The 24,020-nt window shown below is 37.0% G+C and overlaps 1 long non-coding RNA gene across 1 annotated transcript; it reads left to right on the forward strand.

Moving 5' to 3' along the window:
• Positions 1-1,480: 1,480 nt before the first annotated feature.
• Positions 1,481-14,657, forward strand: LOC112947468. Its single transcript, XR_003249410.1, has 2 exons — positions 1,481-1,582; positions 14,611-14,657. It is a non-coding gene; the product is annotated as an uncharacterized LOC112947468 (long non-coding RNA).
• Positions 14,658-24,020: the final 9,363 nt, after the last annotated feature.

The following is a 24,020-nucleotide window of genomic DNA, read 5'->3' on the forward strand; positions in this document are numbered from 1 at the left end:
AAATAGCTCTTCATTAGTTCTTAAATGAATTTCCTAGTCTTTTTAGGCCACAGAAATGCCAAATACTAAAGTGACAAAAACAGGGGGGTCAAATTCAGATCTCTTTATTCAGCTTGACTTCCAATAAGCCTCATTTTGAATAGCCAGGAAAGTCAAAATGTCTCTGGCCATTAAATGCTCTTGAGACTCGGAATCCTATGCTCAGTTGTCAAAGGTGCCATACGCTCAAAGGGGTAAGAGCAAACTGAGGTACAGATAACTTACAGTTGGATCACGGACAACCTATCATTATAGTTATGACTGAAAAAGCACTCAAAAATACAAGTGGGCAGGACAARGAAGGACAAAGCACCCAAGTTCAAGCTCATGACTTAAAAGCTTCTTCCTTGCTTTAGCTACAGATGATTTGACTATTTGACTGCTAGGTGTCTTTTCTGGCTAGGGTAAGTCATTATCTTTTTTCTTTTTATTAAAAAAAAAAAAAATCGTTAGATATGAGAAACTTTGCCAGAATGTAACTAAGCAAAATGATTGTGTGTGATATTTGAATACCTAGGGTCATTGGTGGTAATCCAGTCCATATATAGTGGAGTTTATATGCACACTTTGAGTGAAACCATCAATTACCACTTGGAAGTGGATATAAGCAAGGAAAGAAATGAAATGATAAACTCTTATTAGGAATKTAAATAAAAAGTTAAACTTTTTTTTCTGCATACTGAATGTTGTCTTCTAATTAAATCAGAGGTGGAATATGAAACAAGTCTTCCAAATAAGTCTTCCAAATAACTTAATGGATTATAAGTAAATAACTGATTAATTGCCACAACAGAATAAGTATATATAACAAAAAGAAAATAATTATTTTTTAGCACTATTATTAATTTGTCCCTTCATGATATGGAATATGCTATTCTTGGGAGTGTTTTATTAGAGGAAAAAAAGCTTTCAGATACCTCGCTTTGAATCATACTGTTAGTTAGGAACTAGGGGGAAATGATTCATGATTTCATTTGCCTGCATTTTTATGTTTTCCAGTGAAAATAAATGAATAGATTTACATAATCACAATGAAACATTTCAAGAATAGCAGTGCAAATTTTGTAAAATTATGTCACTAGGCTGCCAGGGTTTCAGGACACTACTAATACGTCTAGACAAGCAGCTGTTTATGTTGCCTTGGCTGTCATTGTGTTCCCTCGTTTTGTATGGGCTGGGGTTCAGCAATGATGCAACTCAGTAATCAAGTGATTGGGGATAGAAAAGAGGCAGAAAAGTACTGCAGCATGAAGTTAAATCAGACTGAAGTAAAACATGACAAATAAATGTTTTTCTGTTTATTCTGTTTTTCAGGCATGTCTGCCAGATGGAAAGCAAGAATAGGTCGACAGTGGAAATGACTGGAAAATGCTCCATTTATTTTTCCAGAAAAAGCTAATTTGTAGAAAAACCTTCCTCAGGAGTGTACCAGTCCTATCTAAACTTCCTTAGATGAGGAGGAAAACTGCAGAGCATGAGAACACTACTTCAGGATAGTTGCCTGGAACCTTCAATTCCTTCCTTTCCGTATTCAGACTTTCAGGTGAGTGATTTGGATGCTGCRCAGGGTTTTCTTGGTAACTCTTTAAGGCCAGCACTTGCCTCTTCAACATTTCAAAAGCAATTCTCATGCTACTACTGGAAATTACACGCTCTCCTGAGAAAAGAGGTTGGCCTGAGGGAGCAGTAAGAGTGACAACAGTGTGCAGCCCTGGCCAGTTCTGCAAAGAGTGATAGATGTCYAAAGGGTGCTATTGTCGCAGCCCACTTGAGAACCCCACGTAAAGTTCCTATACCTTTTGGCTCTTAATGGTGGTGGAGACATCTGTGTACCAGCTACAATTCTGTATTGTGTTCCAAGACTAGCTGTATCTTGTTTTATTACTTCACATGCAAAAGAAATCATGACATTGACTCAGCCTGGTTCTATTAGCAGTAGGAATTTACACTAATTATCTAGTAATTTCAACAATTATTTTCAGTATCATCTTCCATTCTTTTTTAAATATAAAATATTTTGGGCATCACATTCTAGAGATAATAAGATTTTCTTCTGCTGTTCCTTTCAGATAATTTCCAGAGTCCAGTAAGATTTGTTCTTTTACCAGTTCTAGATTCAATGCTCTTCATGTGCCCTTAATATAATTTTAAAATCATTGAGTCATCCAGGTAGACTTTTTTTTTATGACTTTGCTTCTTTGCTTCTACTGCAGTTCATATCATTTGAATTTACGTGCAACAATTCTGTAAGTTTTTAAGATGTAAAGCCATATTTTCCTGCGGCTATGTAGCAACTGAAACCCAAACTTTTTTTCCTTGTTTATTAATCACTGTTATGACAGATTTTGCAGGTCGAGTTTTGCTCCTTTCTACTTCATTAATTGTCTTTAGTGATATTTAATGGACTAGCATGATGCAACAGAATCTCTGAGGTAAAAAAAAATCTTTCCTTGCTATTACTGTCCTTGGCATATTTCCTGTAATCCAAACAAATTTGAATGAGTTAGTAGAAGTATTCCACGTAGTAGAAAAAAATTCTCAGTGGAAGGTGGGTGATGATTGAACAGCAGCTTCTCATGCTATTCGGTGTGCAAGAGCTCGTGAGTGTGTGAGGATGCAAAATGCCCACTCTTTCTTCTGCTTCCAGGATAAAGGTAGCTTGACAAAGTCTTATCTCATTTTGATGTCATCTGTAGGATGAATCACAGAAAAACAACATGTGTCGCCTGAGAAACAGTGCTAAATGCTTCCAGTTTACTTTTTGGTTGACCTTTATCATTTTTAAAACCAGTAAGATTAAAGTACTATTTAAAATATTTAAAAGTTCTCCAGTTTTAAAGCACATGCTGCTATCCTGACAATTAAATGCAAATTCTCTTTACTGTTACAACAGAAGGACACTTATTCAGAAGTACAATTTTAATAATTAAAAACCATAAAAGCCTATAAGTGGAGTAATAAAACTGTTTTATATGATATTTGTAAGATCTGTGGTAAAAACTCCATGAGGAAAATGGTGATTTTAACTGCTCTGTCACTTAAATAGTTTTTAAAAACTTTTCTTATTTTCTAATGACATATGAAAAGATGAGCTTTATCTGTGCTTACAACATCACAGAAAAAAATTCCTAGTGTCTCAAGTTATTTAAACCTGGAATATATTAGATATATGAAAATGTGTAGATTGTTATATGTGGAAAAGAAATTTTGCGTATTGCATTTTCTATGAATGTTGATTTTAGCATAAACTTTAAATTGGACTCTGCAGTCACCATAAAGCTAGATAGGTTTGTAAAGTGGAGGAGAGCACAGAATCAACATGTCAAGCCTAAATGTTGTCTTAGGTCTTTCCCTTCTCCCTTTGAATGTTTTTTTTTCTCTTTACAACTCTTGAGGAGCTTGTCTTTTTGTGGGGTAAGTGGATTCCCTTTGCTCAGGCAGCCCGAAGAGAACATCAGTATGGCCAGTTTTGCTACCATTGCCTCGTGGTGTGCTCTGAGATTTAATGTGCTCGGGAATTCTGGTGAGCTCGTGGGAAATGTGGGCAGTTCACCCCCAAAAAATGAATCCCTCTATTTTTTCACATAAAAGCAGCACATATTCATATGTTGTCCAAGATCATTTGCTTGTTGTTTATCATCAATCTACCTACAGCAAACCGTCCTTCATGACGGTTTGTGGCAGGAAAACAGAAAAAAAAAGTTTTCAGAAAAATTAGTGTTTGTCAATTAAACTTGCAGTTTTCTGTGGTGAATAGGTACTTAATCATGACCATTTGGTTTAGTCAAAAGTCTAATTTCCTATTAAAACAGCTTCAGGAGAAATGTATGACCAGGACTTATATGTGGCTGCCATGTTTGTGACCTATATTTTTCTCTAAGATGAGTAAATGCAGTTACTAGAACAACTGGCATCCTTTTTCTCCTTTCAAGAAATAACACTCTAATGTGAGTAGAAGGGCTATGAAAGGATTTTCCTGTCCTCATCTGATGGTCAATCACGTCAGTGTTTTCACCAGCTATTTACCTGGCTCCTGTAAGATGCCTGCGTGAGATTTTTTTTGGAGAGAAATGCATGCCAGTGTGCCACGTAACTACCATTTGCTGCATGACACAGTGCCCAAAACTCCATTAATTTCCAAAGCAGAATGCCCTGTGCCAAAGTAAGAACTTGTACTTAGCTTTTGGCAAGACGTGGCATATTTTTGAATAGAGATTCTTAGACTCCAAACTTTCCTCTAAATGCTTGTGAATAGAACTGTATTAGAACTGTAATAGAACATCTACTTTATGAAAAATAAGCTCCTGAAAAGTAGCATTTCTGGAGGGATTAGAAGTATTTGAAGATATAGATTAACCGCAGTGAGTAATTTTGGCAAAAAGCATATTAAATGGGAATATGGAAAGACTGATAAATTTCATAAGTTGTTGAAATGTTTTGTTTGAACATTTTTGAGTAAAATTAGCTTCTCAGAGGAGCATCTTGAGTTAAAATGAACCTACATTTGGGAGAAAAAAAAAGTCCTAAAATGAGTTAAATTACTTGAAAATGAAATGAAGCAATTCACTGTACTTTGATGCAAAGTAATTGCTGTTTTGATTTGTGTTATGGTTTATTTCTTGAAATATTATTACAGTTCTCTTTGGCCCAAGTTTTGCAAATCAAAACAAAAAAAATGTTATTTGTCCAGCTTGGTTTGCAAATTTCATGTAATTACTTCTAAATTGAATGCATTTTGGATTGCAAATTCATCTGATTAGTAGGTGGTTTGAACTCGCTTAATATTCAGTTTATTTTATATAGGAAGGATTTTAGAAAGCATCCTTTAAAAAAGGAAGAAAAAAGGAAAAAAAACAAACAAAAAATCAACCCTACTGCTTTTCTGAGTTCTATGTGGAACTGCAGGGATACTCTTTGTAGCTCTTATTTTGTGTGACTCTTTTTCTGGATACCTATTGGTAAAGCATAATGAATGGTTTACGAGTACAGATGATTTTACGTTACTTAAGAATTTTGATGTTTTCTTTTCACTTGTAGGTCAGTATAATCAGTTGGTTTATTTGTAGGACATGCTCCTTCTGTTGCGATTAGGGCAGTTGACATTAAATGCAAGTTCCTACTGATGTGACTGATGCCCTAATTGCCTGGCTTGACRCTGATAGTTTCTCATTCCTCAAATCCAATAGCTTTGCTCCAGAAGGGATGTTGTGTGGATGTCATTTTTCTATGCGCCGATCACGTAGGATGTAATTATTTGAAACAGAAAATTAAGATACTAGAAGAAGAAAACTTTGGAAGAAAATGTTTGTTGGCAACAAAACCACCTTACTATGAGGAGGAACACCCAGGGAAGACTCTCTGCTCTGGGCCCACTTTTCCAGTGGGGAAATGCATCCTCATTTCCCAGATCTGTTGCCTTAACTTTCCTTACTAGGAGTTGCAGAATTTCATCTCTCAGTTTTAAGCAAATAATATTGTGTTGAGACAACCTATTTTAATTTTAACCCAGAGCACACCAGTAACCTGCTTTTTAACTTGGTAATATAACATCTCATTTCATTTCCCCCCTCTCCTCGTTATTCCTTTTATGAGGCTGGGATGCTGCCTTGCTGCACAGTGGCTCCCGCTTTCCTTTTTCCACATGGCTACTCCGTTTGCCGCGGATGCCTCCGTACAGATGTGCGCCTTCCCCTGACGAACAATTACCCCTGCTCCCCTCCGCAGGAGGCCATTAGGACATCATCACGGGTTCTGCTAAGTCATCTCACAATCACAGTTTTGTGCAATCACCTCTCATCTGAGCCTATCTAGGCATATGCCATGCGGGAAAACTAGCAGTCACAAAACACAGCACCTCCAGGCATATTATTTGTTATTTTGGTCCAGGAGTGCAACAGATAATGGGCAGTGTCTGAGGGCCTCCTTGGCTGTGATGACTGGCATCATATGCAGAAAATGTGGAAAAGCCAAAATGGGTGATCACGTCCCTACTTAATAACAACAAAAGGAACATTTTTTTTTTGTTTTCGCTGCAGCTAACAACACTAAAGCAGACTAAAAAGGTAATGTTTGGAGAATTATTCTACTGAATAGACTCACAAAGCTAAATTTCCATCACATCTGTTCTTTATTACTTATTGTTTATGAGCTGTGTGTACCAAGAGTAAATGTGTCAATAATTTGCTTCATATTTAGCGTAGTTTTCATAATGGAGCTAAACATCTAACAAGATTTTTACTAACAAAATACCAAAAGACTACGCATTTTTGAAAGCTTGAAATGTAACAAGTATTATGAGATACTACTTAAAATTTAGAGGTACTAGGTGGGTTCCTCACATGCCAAATTGAGAAAGACAGAGCTCTCCATTACTGATACATTATTTGAGAAAATGTTCACACTTTTCCACTAGCTGTTCACACACTTCTAATTCTTGTTATAAATCCTTCATTAAATCGTATGATTTCAAGGATTGTGTTAGACATTGAAATAAATGCACCCAAAATCATGTGGGTTTTTTGATAGAATCAAGCCAGCTGTTCCGTGGAAGAGTTTCAGCCTCTGTAAATGTTACAAACTACTGAATTACTAAAAGGCCCCTTGATATATGATCTCACGTTGCTTAATAGGCCTCCGATTACTTTGGGGAAAAATGGGTTTTATTGTGTTAATCATATGAAAACGAAGTTACTAATCCCTATCTAATTATAAGCGTCTTTTTTTTTTTTTTAAATTGTAATAATATTCTAATTATTTCCTCTTATTGGAACAAGTCCTTTCAACCATAATCTTCAGGAAGCAGTGTGTAAAACTGCGCAGTGAAATATCTTGGCTTTAATTTATATGCTTTTTAAATGTTTTTGTTTGTTTGTCTCAAACTATATCAACAAATGCGGTTTGGCATTGTGCCCCTAACCAATTCCCTTCCTTCCCTGATAGCTCTCTGAGTAGACCTTAATTCAGGTTCCGTGCAAGATGTTTAGCTTATAGTGACATTAAATCAAGTGAGTATAGAGCCGCCACAATCAATCCTGAAATAAAACACAGAACTATGCAATTTAAGATTATTTGACGGCTCACAGGCGGATGATTAGATAGCACCATCATTTACTGTGCTGTCTGCCTCTGCAGAACTACTCTGCTTTTGAGGTTTTGTGCTGTAAGGTGCAAGAGATTTGAAGGCAGGGGAAGAAAGGGTGAGGGTATTGAAAGCAGGAAAGGTGTAAGAAATTACAAGTTAAAATGCCTCTGCAGTATGAGAGACTGAGAATAGCATTGTGAACCTTGTAGTCAATGGAAGAGAAAAAAGCAAACACATAGTTTTCCTGCAATGAGCTCATCAGGGATCTCCTCCCTGATTCAGGCTCTAGCTTGCAAAAAGAGTCTTTATATGTGTGTGTCTGTGTGTGTGTGTGTGTATATGTATACAGACACGCACACAGAGATATATATATATATATATATTTTTTCCCTGTGACGCTATTAGATCAAAACAGTACCCAGGCATTAGACAGTATTTATTAGCTTGTAAGGCCAGACATAATGATCCTATTCAATCAGAACTCATGAATAATTCAACAGTCCCAACTCCACGTAATTTCTGGCTTTACTTTTAAACCAGTAAAGCACTATTTGCATTGCCTTTTTTTTTTTGGCAGGGGAGGGGGAGGATGATAGCAAGCAGGAAAATAACCCATTTTCCTATGATTTTGGTTCTGCTTCTCAAAGGTGCTCAGTCCTTAGGATGTTCTTTCTTTTACTTCTTGTCCCCTCCCAACTCCAAGAACAAAAAGGACATCAGAGTAAATATTAATCATGATACTATTGAGAGGATTCTGTACACTAATTATTGTCAAGAATAGTGCTGCCCATATTTATAGCGGATTTTGTAATCACTGCAATTTTTTCAGCATTGTTACTTACAAGAGCTGCTATGAAGTAATTACACCTTTTTCACTTTGTGCTCTAAAAGAACACCCACACTTTTTCACTGCTTTCAGGAAAACTCACAAATAATCTCTTCTCAGCATTCAGTTACATTATCTGAGCTTTTCCATGCACTTTCTTTCCCACTGCTGAGCTGAACAAGCCCAGGCCTATGTGGTACTTTTGAAGCTGTGGAAAAGTGCTGTGTACTTGCATATTCCCCTGAACGGGTGGAATAAGACTTGTTCAAGCTACTCAGTGTCTTGGAGCCTTTCTTTACCTCACCTGCCCAGATCGGCACATATATATTACTTATTATTATGGTCATTTACTTTTTTCTTTTTTTTTTTTTTCTTTTCTTCCCCCCTCCAAATCCCAAACTGCTTCAGACATTGTTGCTTTACTGCCTGCTTACTTGGACATTCTTGCCCCTCTGTTTCTGTAGGTCATGCTGAAGAGCAGGTAAAGGCTTCTGAGGGACTTTATGTAGTCATTTTTGTATTTTGTGCATGCTAATCTGTGATATTTATGTGGCTAGATAGATATAATTAAGTGTCTGCCTGTCCACAGAGTGGTCCTGGTCCGAGCCTACTGAAGAGAGAAGGCTGCCTGTCCCAGTGATGCTCCGTGACACCTGTAAATCGGGGCCCTTGTAAATAAGGTGCCTACTTCAAACACTACCTGCCTCAAACTTCCAGTAGTCTATTAAAATATTCCTTGCCCTGTAAGGCAAGGGAGATTAGCGGTCTCTTTATGACAAAATTTTCATTTGTTCAATAGATTTCTGAGCTGTAGGAAGGAAGAAGTGGTATTAGAAAGAAGGAAAGAAGGTATTCTGATGCTGTCAATAGCACTCTTTGAAGCAGTACATTTTTGGTATCTGTTAATGTAACTTAAATGTCAAAGTAGTCACCACGTGTATGTGTAATGGTGTGGCAGAGTGGCTGTATGCACACTGAGTTTACATCCATGATGCAGTGGAAAATATTTCAATTTATGTTCCATTTTTGTGTGAGGCATTGGTCCTTCTGTATGTGTGATGCACCCTTAAAAAAGGGAAAAATTTAGCAGAAAGGAGTATTTTCCTAAGAAAATGGGTCCCAGAGCTGACACTTGATCTAAACATATTGGGGAATCTGTGTCCTTATTGTGGAAAAAAAAAAGTGAAAAAAACATTTTGGCCAGTTTTGAGCCACAATGTAGAGGATGAGATAAACAGCAGCTGTGCAAGCCACAGTTTAAGAAAAGCATGTCAATAAATCCTAGGGGACCGCAGATATATTTGTTAACTTCCAGTGTCAGTCTGAGCATGTTTGTGTATTCATGTCAGCCATTAATTAAGGACCACTTGGGAGACTTTAAGATCTTCATCCTGGATTAGTGAGGCAGAGCAAAAAGAAAAACTGAGCTTTGCAAATTGCAATAGAAATTGGCAATAGGAATGAAAAGGATGCTCTGATTCAGTTATCATTGATTATTTTCATAGGCATCCTTGTACAAGACCTGCTATAAAAGAGAATCTAAGTAAAATCATCAACCAGATATTTACAGTGCTTGTAGAGAGACTTCCATGCTACTTTTGTTAATATTTGATGCTAAAAATGCAGTAACAAAATTAACGAGTATTTCTATACTTGCGTAGATTTTATGGTGAAGGGCTATATCCAAATTAGCAGAAACTAACGTGGCACTCTACTGGGAACTCATTTGTTATGTTTTTGCAACAGGTTTGAAAACATGAAAGAAATAARGTATGTATAAATAGATATATAGGCTTGCCCGTGTTGAATAACTAATGACTCTCTCATCASTTCTAAACTTTAGGAAGCATCAAAACATTTACAAAAGTACAGGAATAAAGGAGTATGAAGCCTGTGTGAATGAAATAAATAACCAAATATGTATGCTTGAGTTTTCTGGTTATTTCTACATCAASAAGTAACCTAAGTGTTGTGGAACTTTATCTGTAGAGCAAGACCACTGGGGCTGGGGTCTGACGTCCACAGCATGTGGCTTCTGGGGCTTTCACTTCAGACTAGTTCTCTTCTAGTCCATGGACCAAGCAGCCTTTAGCAGCTAAAGCTCAGTAGATGTGTTGGGAACATGATGTCCAGTCTAGTTTCATGCAGGAGGAGTCTAGTTTGGGGAGCCTGTAAATCCCTTGCAGTGTGAAGCAAAATGTATTGAATAGGGTTGGTTAGGAAAGAAAATGCAYTCCTGATGAGAAGTAAAATGTAGACATACCCTCTGACACATTCTGTAATGCTGGTAGCTCTAAATGGTATAAAGTTTAGGTATTTGGCACTGAAGTCAACAGGATTTCATTTGTATGGATGTTTCTGAGAAAGGGGATCAGATGTTAGGTTTTGTCAAAAAAAAAAAAAAGAAAAAAAAAAAGCAGATTCTGGCTTAAGTCTGTGTAAAATTGCATGTCAACACATGTGGCTCTGATTCTAAATTCTCTGAGTTCTCTGATTCCCTGAGTCTAAATGTGCACCCACCAGACATAATTTAAACCATACAAAATATATCCATAGAATCGCATGTTTTGCCCAGAGATGAGTATAAGCAGTTGCATCACTTGGTGTGGGAAGTTGTATCATTTTAATATAACAGCAGCAATAATATTTGAACGAACTCAAGGGCTGTGCTTCGCTTATTGGGAGCTGTATAATTCAGTACACAATTATCACAGTATTGCTTGCTGCTATGGACTCTGCCCGGTGCTGGATAATCGTGTAGAAGTGGTTTGGTCCACAGAGTTTACAGCTGAAGCCATAATCCTGTCAATAATTATACATATACCTGACTTCACATGTGAAAGTGGTCTAGTTGAACCCAATAGGGCTGCAAAAGAGCCTACATTTAATCAAACATGTTAGCAAGGATTTCCTTTTTTTTTTTAATTGTACTGAGTTGCTTTCTGACCCATATGTTGCTAGAAATATACCACCTCCCTTCCCATTTCTTTCTGAATTCTGTGATTCCTGTGGCTGTTTGGCCCCGTTTTTGAGAACCTATGCCCAGCACCAGCAGTTACCAGTAGCAATTCCAATCCTAGCCCTCACAGCAGCGTTTGCAGCCACAGATTCATGCCACAGAATGCRGAACTAAAAAACCACCTCCAGCTTCATCCTGGTGTTCAGTTTCTCAGCATCACATTTCAGTATTTGAATATGCTGATCTCTTACAGGATGTCTGAGCTAAGCAGAATCTATTTCTGAGGTCCAGTCAACTCTTAATGATGTTCTTAAAGCTTTGGAAGTCAGAAGCCTGATCCTATGGAAGGCAATAGGGGTCCTGCAATTGTGTTAAGCAGGAACAGAATTGGGCCCTAAGTCACTAAATAACATTTTCCATGGTAATAATTAACAACAGCAGTTTTGAAGCTAAAGAAATTCTTAATTTTATTTGTAATGCAAGTTTCCAAAATTGCTGGTGGATTTAGGAGGAGAATCAAACAATTATGTGAAATATGTTCGGGGATGACAAGCTCTAAAATCAGGACACATCCAGAGCTGCAGGCTGAGCGAAACACTGTAGGGTGGATTAAGAACTATCAAGTCTGTAACAGAAAGGTAAGTATTATTGATTGGGGGTGGGCTAGCAAAATAATATGTTAATAAGGAGCATTGCAAAGATCTTAAAACCTGGCAGCCTCCTTTTTTTAGTGGAATGGTTGTAGTGTGAGGGGTTGCAGAAGATACATCTGAAAGGAGACCCAAGGGGAAGTTTAGTCAATCTTGGATGCTTTCTAAAAATGTTGTGTTGCGTTGTGGTTAAATAATGAATGCAAATCTCCTTTCATGGATTTAAACTCTGATTGCTGACATGGGAAAACTAGATTTTTTTTCTTTTGTAAAATAACACCAAATGACATGCATATCTCTTTGTTCTCACATATGAATTTATCTTTGTTTTAGGATAAAAGGAGTACCAGATGTGACCAGGACTGCATTAGCAGGAAAGAGCTGTGCAAAGCACTGCGGTTTTCTTTTGTTAGAGTTGCTGCAAACATTTCCCCAAGTGTCTTTCACTGGTCAACAGTTTAACTTTGAGTTTGGGGTTCAAGAAAAATGGAACAGTAGAGCCAAACCTCCCAGATTTAAGAAATGCCTCGTGCTGTGACATGCACAAAAGTGCATCCTGGCTGTTATTTAATGGAGTTTCGTGAACTTTAGGRGTCCTTCTAAGTATAACTTCATAGCAAGTCACATGAAGTCAATCATATTATTGAATAGTTTCATCGTGATCTGTTGTAAACATTTCATACAGTTCTGAAGTAGAATTGCTTGCTTTGATCATATATGATACTATACTYTCTTTTCTCCCCCTCTCTCCCTGCTGTTCCCACAAAAGGGTTTTTGCTGTTCCCAAAGTCTGCTAGAGGGAATTGCATCTTTAAGAGATTCTAGCCAATCTTTTCCCTGTATTGTTCGTATTTTGAATATAATGGTGGATCCTACACCATGGTCACATGAATCAAAAATTGGATATCCGTACTTCTGTAGTTATTACCCAGATTGATAGAGTATATCTGAGACAACCTCCCCTCTTCTGGAAAGTGAAGTATCTCAAATTTATCTTCCATTTACAGTAGGGCTAGATGCAGTGACAGTGGAGGCAGCAAGTTATCACCATCTACCAGTTGCTCTTTGGTAATTGCTCTGKGTGTTGCCAAAGCAGGGGGGAAACAGTGGGGTCATTTAGGTAACTTGTMCTCAGTTGAGGAAGATGACCTGCTACTCCCAAATAATCTTGCTTTCTGCTATAGGAAAGACTCTCTACCCAAAGAATTTGAAAATGGAACTTGAAAATGTGAAAAATAATACTTTGCCTGATTAAGGAACTGAGTATACAGTAATTCACATGAGTTAGAGTCTGTTTATTAGTTCCTCTGTTATAGTACAGTCCTCGTTAGCACAATAATTCATCACGCTAGAAAGCAGGAATGGTGCTTTATAAATTAGTGTAACAATATACTGCACCTGATAGTTATTAATTTTGGTTCAAATTGGTTTATCATAATATTAAACTATTGATGTTTGAGGAGACAAATAGGTTTGTTTTTGTGTTGTTTTCCAATACAGTATTTAGAATGTTCCAGGATAATAATTAGATATTGGATGCTACTATATTTTCTGAGGCAGAGCTCATGATTGCTTGAAAATGATATTTAAATGACACAATTCTGTTTAGAAATCATATAACCTAAATTGTGCTATCCATTGTTGCTTGGTGGAATGCTACAAAAACATTTCTGCCAATGAGAAATGACACTACTTTTGTGCTGACAGTTCCTACATAATAAYACTGTTAGGTTTTGCCGATGAGACACAGTTGTTGCTAATATGACAGTTTGTTGAATTGTTGCATTTTGAATGGAGAGTAATTGAAAATGTACATTACTATGGACTTCACTGGGTGAAGCAGGGGAGGGTGGAATTGGAGTTCGCTTCTGGTTTTACTCTTGTTTCAAATGCACACGATGCAATTTTGATTGTGCAAACAAATTTTTAAACCGGTCTTAGAATGCAGCCATTTACCAGCAGTCAGCAGCAAGATTATGTTGCAGAAATGATACAGAAACGTTGAGTTATTGACTTAAATTGAGGTAGATTGCTTCAGCTCATTCCACATGTTAGTCCTGCTAATACTGAGTGTTGGTAACAATTTCCTTCTGAGAAACTCTTTTTTTTTTTAATAAGAATTAGTAAATTTGCTCTTGTAAAATAAATATGATGTATTAGTGTTGCAATTGCAGGAATCACAATAAAGTCAGTGATACAGGCAAAAAAGGGGGTCTTAGTTTGCAGATTGCCCTCTTTGGCTTCTGTGGGGAACTTTCCCTTTGGGCTGTATTAGAATCAAGGTAAGGTTTGGTAAGAAGGGAAAGAAATGCTGTAGTTTCTCATATCTGTAATACAGAAAATATAATTGTCTCATTTTTTGCAGAGCACAGAGCTCTGTAAGTTAGTAGCACTTTGCCTTTCAAATTAGTTAGTGTCTGTTTGAAATCAGCCTTTTACTGAATTATTAGTTGTTATGGTGTGAATGATAAGTGCAAAGAGGGGCCATTTATAATCAATACTGTATTACTTTTATACTGTATATTTTTCATAATATTTTTGAGGAATTATTCTGTGTTCAGTATTGCTGTTCAGTATCAGTATTAGGTCTTAGAGTTGTAAAATCTCATTCATCCATGTTAGAACTTAGATGGATCTTTTTGTTCTCAGTTGAATTTAGAATATAGTTTCTCTGTTGAGTTTATGAATTTTGCATTTTTTAACAAAACCTTTCTACATGTAAGATACAGTTTCAGATTGTATTCTAAATGCATCTGGTTTCAGAATAAATATCAGAGTCCCCATAAATGATSTGAGCTACAGAGCTGTAAAAAGAATACATTTTCAATGTTCTGAATAACATGAACTTTATTTTAGATCAAGTGAAACATCTTTCTATCCTGAAATGGATTTTAGCATATTTTTAGTTACTAATTTTTGTCAGTTAAAATATTTTGATATGAAAAACTGTACTATTTTTCAGAAACACAAAGAAACTATATTCAGGGTTTTTTTTKKTTKKTTTYYTTTTYYTTTYYYYYYTTTTTTTTTCTTTTTTATTTGTATTTTTGACCAGGGTTGCTTGTTGAATTTGCCCAGGTTTATGCATAGTGAAGTCAGACCTATGACTCTTCCTTGGTAAGTTATCTGAAAAATAAGTTATTTGTTCGAAAGCTGAACCTGCTATGTTCCAGACAAAATCTTATTGAGGTGCCTGATTGTTCGGTTTGCTCCAGTTAGGATGCAGGAGTGAAAAGCTGCTTGTGCTGTATTTACTGGCTGCACATAGTCCCTTCTTCAGCTGGCTACATCAGCACAGCTCTGGTGGATTTATACCTGCTGAGGAGCTGTCCCTTTCCGTTCATTCCTTAAACTCATTCCAGCTTGATTTTCAGTTAGTTCACCTTGACTTATTGTCCTTCATTATTTTAATATTCATTTATGTTTTTGATCWCCTGCTGACTCAATCATTTTTGAGCCGTTGCATTTCATTGCAATAACTAATTTCTAACACTAACAGTCTTGACTTTTCTAATCATTGTTTACTTTCTCTTTCTTCCCCTTTTTCCTTTGGTGTCATTATTAATCTTATCTCACCAAAATCTTTTTCTGACATTTCAACTTTTCATGATTATTAATTTACATTTTACTTATTTAAGCTCATTCCATTTCTTCGCCTTATACAATGAAAATTGCTGCAGAGTCCTTTAAAATCCCTCACCTTATTCCTGGTAGGTTCTGGCAGTTTCTGCAAGTCGTAGTTGATAGGGTAGCATTTCTTGATGATAAATCATACTGATGACCTTGCTTTCTTTGGAAATTGTCACTTTCCATCAACTAGTAGAGGCCACTTGAAACCTTTAAGTAGGAATTTCAAATGGAAAAATAGTCCTGTTTGCTTGGCTTGTTTTAGTAATTTAATGATATTGATATTTTACTTTGCTGCTGGTATTCTTCCTCCAGGGACATAGTTGCAAAACTTCCACTTTTTTTCCTCCACAGTCTGGAGGTTGGTAGGGAGATGCTGTTGTTCAAATGCTGCGCCATGGGAATCTTCACTTTACACAGGGAGTGATTTTTCTGAACATGGGTGCTCTCAAGAAGAAAAGCTGTTTCTTCAAGTTAATGTCTGACTGTGAATAATTTAGTAACATTGATATTCTTCTAGTTTTGTGAATATTTTATGATAAGCTTTGTGAAGAATCTGTAACTTCAACTGTAAGATCAGTGAGAAAAGCTGCTTCCATTTAGGTTWCTCTGTTTGTATAAATTGACTGCTTTGTAGCTACAATCTTATTCCTCACCTGGTGCAATACAGCAGTCAATAAGAAATTAAAGACCCAAMATAATGATTATATCGGAGATTATTTTATCTGAGAAATGTCTTGTGGAGAAATATTTATCAGCAGTAGATTGAAGAACATTCTTGATAATATTGGTCAAGTCATTTAATTGCCAGTTCTCACTTTTATCTGCAATAAAAATGAAAATGGTGTCAGGAAGAAAAAGTGAAGTGAAATATTCTTATGTGAGACTCCATCTGAGAATTTTTGTTGCCTTCTGACTATGGAGCTTACCTTAAATAGCTCTACAACAAAGATCCAATTCTGTTTTCATTCTTATAGTGTTGTATTCTTTTTCCTATRACAAGAGTCCATCATTGATACTTCAAATGTATCTGCAACCTGCCTAAATCCAACCTGCCTATAATGGGGCTTTAATGTTTATTGTCTTATTATATTATATTATTATTATATTATTTTTATATATTATAATATATATATTATATTATTATTATAGTTCATTCTCTGAGACTGATTTCTCACTCTGGAGCTCTTTATTGTAGAGCTGAACTGAAATCTCATATTGCTTTGGGTCTAAAAGGGCAAAATGACAGAAGCTTACAGAGGTATGTGCAGATGCAGCAGTCTCGTGTTGTACAAAGTAGAACCACTCCTTGCATTCGTTTGGTGAAACAGGGTCCTGCTGACAGCCAGCTACAGTAATTATATAAAGTACTTGCAGAAAGTTTCCTTTCTTGTTCAGAACATTTCTGTTGTGAAATGCTTTGAGACTATGAACTACTGTGGAAAGAGGGAGGGGGAAATTCAGGTAGGGTTTTGAACKCAGCAGGAGCCAGCTGTGAGGAGCTGCCGCTTCTGGCAGAGGCACCATCCTGCTTTTGGTGAGAGACGGGGGCTTGAGGGAGGTCCCAGCACATGGTAATATTGTGCCTGCTCATGTGTTAGAGCTGGTTAAGTTGCAGCAGTAGCTGCRATTAGATCCAGGCTCACCTGGGGCTGCTGTTATCCCTCTGCCTGATTCTCCCCTGCTGCAGCCACCAGGAATTCCTTTCTCCCAAAGATTCAGCCCATCAGCTGAAGGAGGTCCCTTGGATTTGGCATCAGCTCCGGGATCAGGCCACTCTAGCAAGCTGCTAGGAGCCTGCAAAGAGCAGAGGCTCTCCCCAGGTTGCTGYAAGGCACTTCAGCGAGAATAGCAAAGACCTCCAGAAACAACACCAGAAAGATCTAGCTAACAAGCTGGCTGCCATTCAYAGATTTTATCTGCAAGGATGCTGGCAGTAATAACAGCCTGAATAATATTTAAGCGTATTTTAATAATGGTAAAAAAATCCCCAGATGTTTGTGTGTGTGCATGCACATGCACACACAACTAAAACAAATCTCTAAGTGACGGCAAGTTGCAGAGTGCAGAGCTATCTTAGTATTGAAAAATCAGTTAATAGTAGCTTTTTTATTGGTAAAATATTTGTCCTTTCAATCAGTGCAGGAACTTTTCCTGTTAGGACAAGCTGCTTTGCAGTTGAAACTACTGGCAACAGTTTTCAAACATCTTTGTGGCATCTCCATGAAATCTAAATGCCYGTTGAAAAGCTTCCCACTGGTCAGGAAAGAGGTTCAATGATCATTTTAGGATTTTGATGAAATGCATGTATACCTATAAACCCAAATTCACTAAATTTCAGGAGTCTTCTGCCTTCTTGTATTACCAGCCCGGAGAGACTCACAGCTTTAAGCAGTGTTTGAAAGGACCAAGAAGGGACCACAGAAGCAATTTTGCTCTGCTGATCCAGGAGCAGAAGAGGCTGTTTTAGGGAAGACAAAGCACCACCAATATCACAACATCATGAAGACCAGATACAGTATCTCTATTTGAATACCATTTACTCACCTGCAGGAATCCCAATTAAGTGGAATTACCACCCCAATTAAGCAGCAGTCCTTGCCATTAAGTATCATTAGGCTTAATTTGGTTCTCTGGGAAATGTCCCGATTAAGGAGGTTTCATGATTAAGCACCTGTAATACATGTTTTTGCTTACACCTAAAATTCTTTTTTTATTTCATAGGGCCTGATCACTGGCACCTGAATACCAGCTAATATGCCACCTACTACTTTTGCCATTTTGATTTATTAATTGCTCTGTACAAACTTCTCATCTTGTCTTTGAAAAGGTTTTACGAGGAAATCTTTATATTTTTGCATGGTAATTTTGTAATGCAAGTACATTCCTGTATGTTTCACAACTGTTGCTCTCTGTCAGTCTGATAAATATTTAGTCTTTCTTAAAAGAGCAGCAATCTCCATATGAACGTCAATCATGTTTTGAGGGAACATCCTCTTTGCTATATGCTAGAAGAAGGTTAGTTGGCTGACCTTAAATTTCTTCTGGAGAAGAAATAACATTGCATGAAGAGAAACAGGCACAGAAAACATCTCTACTATAGACTGTTCAAATGACCATGCTGCTCAGGGAAGTGGTGGAATCACCATCCCTGGCAATGTTCAAGAAACATGTAGATGAGACCCTTAAAGGGATGTTGTTTAATAGGCATGGTAGTGRTGGATTTACAGTTGATGATCTTGAAGGTCTTCTYCAACCATAATGATTCTATGATATTATGTATAAGATCTTCTCTTTATAAAGTGAGTCTTTGACAGGCAAGCTGAGCTATAGCGAAGACCAAAGTTCTTTTCAGTGTAAACCAACAATGCCATGTGATTATGGTGCCAGATCTTGAAGGGAGATCTTGGCTTGAATAGCAATAAGGGCAATGCATATTCCAAAGACAAATGGTGTCATTGGAAAGTGTCGATTTGTGGAGACCAGCATATTTTCTGGAAGCATCTCTGGTTCAATGACCATTCACTGAATCCAAGGCAAGGTTCCAAGAGATTCTCAGCATGGTGTTTTTAGCCTCATGGCCAAGAGGAGATTTATGATGATATAGCAAAAATTATTAAACAATCACAAAAATTTCTAATGCACGAGTCTAAATTCACAGATGTGTTTTTTATCTTTTTTCTGAATTTAAATTCATACATCTGATGATAAAAGAGAATATCTATGGATAAAAACTATTATAAATAGTCAAGAAAAGAAAAAGGGAAAAGGAAATAAAGTTATTTGTTTTAAAGATTAAACTCTAATGGAATAGAATGCAATTGAATGAGGGACTCGAATCAACCCTCTAATGGGAACGTGTGGCAAAGGAATCCTTCTCATATGTGAAAGAACAAGTAATGATAGGAATGTACATAAATTTGTAGGATTAGAAGGCATTGAAAATGTGGAAGGGAGTACAAGTACTTCATGGCGTTACATACAAGGGGTTTAAATATCTAAAACTGCACCATGTACATATGCTTTAAATGGACAAAAAATAAATATAAAGAAGTCTAGTAAAGAAGGGCAGTACTCACTGTTCTGAACAAAAACCACTAAAAGCAAAGGAAAACATAAAAACAAACAAATAACATGGTTTAAAAAAGTTGTTTTAAATCTCTGTGAGTGCTTGGGGGGAAGGGAGGGGGAAGGCTTTTCCCTGCCGCTTCTGTCTTTTGTTCTGTCCCTTTCTCTCTCCCTCTTTTTTTCCCCCCTTACTGGTATTCGGCAGAAGAAACCACACAGGAAATTTTGACACTCTGATAGATAATCCTGCAATTGCACTGGTCAAAGAAAAAATATTCAGATTTATAAATTACCTATAAAGTAGCTTTTTCTTTTGATGTGTGCATAACTCCCATAAATGTTAATGCTAGGTCTGGGCTTCAAAAGGAGAATATSCCCCTTGCTGTACTGTAGAGTTTAAGACATAAGAAACTTTAGGAAATGGAAAAGCCCATCTGGCTCAGCAATCTTGCTGTTTATTTGTTTGATTTTTTGGAGCTGCAAAGAAAAGAGAGTATTAAAACTTTCTTCTTTACCACTTAGAGTTTCTGCTTGCTAAAATCTAGATAAGTACATGAAATTATTCCTTTTTTTCTTCTTCTCCTGGTTGCCTTGTACCTCAAATGATTATGAGGTACAACCCCCATATAAGTACTCTTGTACCTCATGGTTATGTAAAATAAAATGAGTTAGTACTTCTCCTACTGCCTGTTTCTTACATGGACTGTGTGACAGATTTGAGAGGTGGATCGCTGAGATCACCTGGCATTTTTTTTTCTAGTGGCATGAGTACTTGGACCATGCTAATTTAAGGTTAATGGTGTGATAACTGTGAATAAGTTCCATGATGAATGCTTTTGGACAGTCCTGTTTTTGGTCCTGGGTCTGGGTTCTATCAATACATGCATCAATACCTAGAGCCATGCAAAGAACTAGGAAATAGGTAGCTCTGATGCGTTTCAAGAAACCAAGTGTAAATATTTTTTTTGCTAAATAAATACCTTAAAGCTAATAGCATGTCCTTCCTTCCTATAAACTGAGAATGTMTGAGAATGAAGAGTCCAATAGTGGATGAACCCTGTGGAGCTAAAGAGCCAGGCTTGGTAGCTGGAGGAGCTATGAACGGCACTTGCATAGGTTGAAGTCGCGACAGGATGATCTTCCATTAGGATCAGAGATCCTTGCAGGTAAGGGGACTAGACTAGACTAGACTAATGTGGCCCCAACTGAAGAGTGCAGAAAGGACTTCTTTGTTTTGCTATACAGAAGTGTAAGTACCGAATGTGTTGTTCTGGTTGTGGGGCCAAAATACAGAAATAAGCTATTTATTGGATGTATACTTTGTTTCTGTAAGGCTACCTTTCTGAAAAACAGAACCATAAAAGATTAGCAGATATCTGCAAATGAAGATGTCATAGGAGAGTTTGAGGTTTGAGACAGGGGAGGCAGGCATGAGGGAGGGCTCATACAGTGCTTCAAATACTGGTATTTCTCCTATGAAATGTGAGGTAGGACCTTCTGCACTGATTATGACAAACAGAACACAAAGCCTAGCAATGGAAAAGGGGTATACACCACACAGTCTTATGTAAAAGTATGTGGAACAAAGTTCTTCTCATGGTTCAAAATGAGAGAAGTGCTTTATTTGCTTTGGTTTCCTACAAAGATAGCTGTTTCCTAGACCAGAGACTGTTACTCAGTTATCTGCTTCCAAAGAAGAAATTGCTGATGTYTTCCAACAAAATTTAGTCTTGTAGTGTTATCCACAGCAGCTTCAAGAAGTGTAAATGAACTTATAAAACTTTCAAAGATCATTCTTTGATTCTGACTGCAGATGTATATTAATATTTCCATTCCACAAGGACTGAATTCCTTGAGACATGATAAAATTCTCATTACAATTAAAGGTGAAACTTGGAAATTATTTCCTCAGCTGAGACTTGTATCTTACATCGAAGTGAGACATATTCTGTACTCATGGAGAAATGTGGAGGTTGGACCATTTATTAGAAGTGTTTCCATGTTAAATTGGACCTTGTAGTCTTAAAAACAGTGCTGTAAAGCTATCTAGACTSACTGAAAGTAACCAGTAAAATATCTTGCTTGGAATAAGTCAATATTTTGGCTTGTGTACTAAAAATATTCTAATATTTCTAGTAAAATAATTGATGGGGGAATTCAAATCTCCTAAAGAACTCTCTTAAACAGAGATTTGGCACAATAAGACTGTTTCTTATAGTCTGGCTGATTTCTGAGACATAGATCTCTCCATGAACCTCTGATGAGATTTTGCATRTTTGCCATTCATCAGTAGGGGATGAAAAAAAAGATTTTAGCTGTAAACCAAAGACTTGGTGATTAGAAAGAGCACTTTTAGGAAACAATATTTTTGCAAAATGTTATTTATTAAGATGCTCTKGATTTTATTTTTATTGTTATAATACTTTAATAACGGCCCAAATAGCATGATGTTAAAATGTCTCCATTTCTCTTCCCCCTGCCACTGAGGAAATGATCTCAAACAATCATTTTAATCATGAATWAGAGATCCCTTTATTATTGTTTTTGCTCTTCTGCATGATCACAGATCCTTTTGAGGAGAGAGCTGGTATCTGTGGAAAGCATCTGACTTCTAAACAGATTGTGGGTTAAAGGAGTTGCCTGGACAATATAAATAAGTAGTCATTTATTATATGCTAATATAACAGGTTGACATAAAACCCATGACTTCAGTCAACTAGAAAATAATACTATAACAGAGATATGTTTTTGAAGTTGCTGTTTAGCTTCATATAAGGGGAGAAAATCTCCTGTAGCTCAGATGGGCTTATTTGAAACGAAAGCTTTTGATGTTATAATGTGCAGTCTAAATTCATTAATCCCTCTGTTCAAAAAAAAAAAGTCTCTTAAATGAGTAATAAACATAATAATGAAAATAACGGCTAGGAAGACCATGAGTTACATCACWCTTAGTGTTCCAGCTAAAGATGAAAATGAACTTTGGAAACACAGGTTACGCTAAATGAATTTAATTTGTGTTTTGATACAGAATGTTTAAACATCTTGTTATTTCTGGCACCAGGGCTGATAGCTATTAAATGAGAACATCTAAGAACATCAAAGGAACTGGACCTTTTATACTCTTCAGCACCCCCTTGGAGATGTTTATCTGGGCTGTTATCTGGATCCCATACAAGCATCGAACAATGTGCCAGTCTCACCAAGTTACTCTCTTTTCCCAAAAGTTCTGACGCATGCATTTCCTGCACAAATGTTCCATATTTTAGAGTTCACTACAAGTGCACAAATAAAAGTAGTTTGTACTAACAGACTTGACCGTAGATACTTGAAGTTTTTCTTCTATAAAGTATTTGAAATAGAAAAGAAAACTTCCTTCTGTTTGACTCAAACTAAGTTTCCAGATGTCAAGGTCAAAGGTTGGAGATAAAAGTATCAGGTTTTGGCCTACTCTGACTAGACTCCAGGCCCAAATGTGTGCGATCTTCCCTAGAGGGGGTTCCTTTTGTACTAGTTCAGTTTTCCTCTTTAGCTTCTCCCAGTAAGAGGTCCCATTCCATGCTGCTGAATTATGATACTTCATCTCAATCGTTAAGACACTTAAAACTTGTATTTACTGTTTAACACTTGGCTGCAAGTCAAACCTGTTAAATATCTTTTTAAAAGTTTTCCATTTTGAAGCCTGTTAATTCTTTTCTTCCTGGGGTTGTGGTGACTGTGCGTGGGTCCTCTCAGTTGACATTACAAGATTCCTCCTCCAACTATGCCARCAGTGTGCAGTAAAACAAGAGACCTTACAGTTTACACAAAGCCTCAGAAGATGCATAATAATTAAATGATATTAGCTCTCCTTTGCCCTCCRTATGTTCACTGATAATTTTTAACATCTGAACCTCTATGATTACCTGATATAGAAAAAATTTAGATGTTACACAAATAAACAGAGGAGCCTGGAAATCTGTTTAGTCAGGTTATAAATATTAATATAAGTACTAAGGTTTAGACCAATAAAATGAAGGCTTCAAAGGTTAATTTTGGCTAAACTTTGAAGATCTAGGGGTGTAAAGAAAGCCCCATGCAGCAGCAGCAGCTAGTGTTGGACCCAAGAGGCCACAGAGACTCCCTTCCTTCCTACACTCCTTCTCCACAGGAGAAAAACATATTAGTTGGATACAAATCTGCTTCCTTCACTCATTCACCTCCTCTGTGTCTCCTTAGGCATCTGCATTCCCATGTGGCACACAAATGTGCACATTCCCCACACCTTCCCCAGAAATGTGTCCTGCCTCCGTTCATGGAAGCATGCCAGGTCATCTGTATCTGCAAGGAAGGTAAAAAAAAATTTGAAAAGTGACCAGCACTGAGGCAGTCGACACATATTTTGAAGAGGCYAAATCTTCAAGTATAAGGGAATTAAGACTTGAGGTGGTTATAGGGCTGAGTTTTTGTTCCCATGACCTATGTTGAATGACTCTAGCACACTAAGCAGGAAACAAAATAGATCCTCCCTAGGTACTAAAGRAGTCGCTAATAAAACCGATAAGAATAAGTGAACTGACACTTGCAGATGGAAAACTAAGGTAAGGTAGTAAAAGGTATGTGATGTAACTTTGAGCTACTGTGTACATTGGAAGAAAGATTCACCTCCGAGTGCCAATTCCTACCTTAGCACAGGAAAGCAATTCAGGATATCCCGAAGAGGAGAGGCAGAAAATACCTTGAAGGTTGCCAGGTTCATTCTCTCACCAGTATTGTGTTTTCCCCATGTGTGTT

Source organism: Nothoprocta perdicaria, unplaced genomic scaffold (genome assembly GCF_003342845.1).
Source record: "Nothoprocta perdicaria isolate Ctin4 unplaced genomic scaffold, notPer1 scaffold_232, whole genome shotgun sequence".
In the NCBI taxonomy this organism is placed as follows: Eukaryota; Metazoa; Chordata; class Aves; order Tinamiformes; family Tinamidae; genus Nothoprocta; species Nothoprocta perdicaria.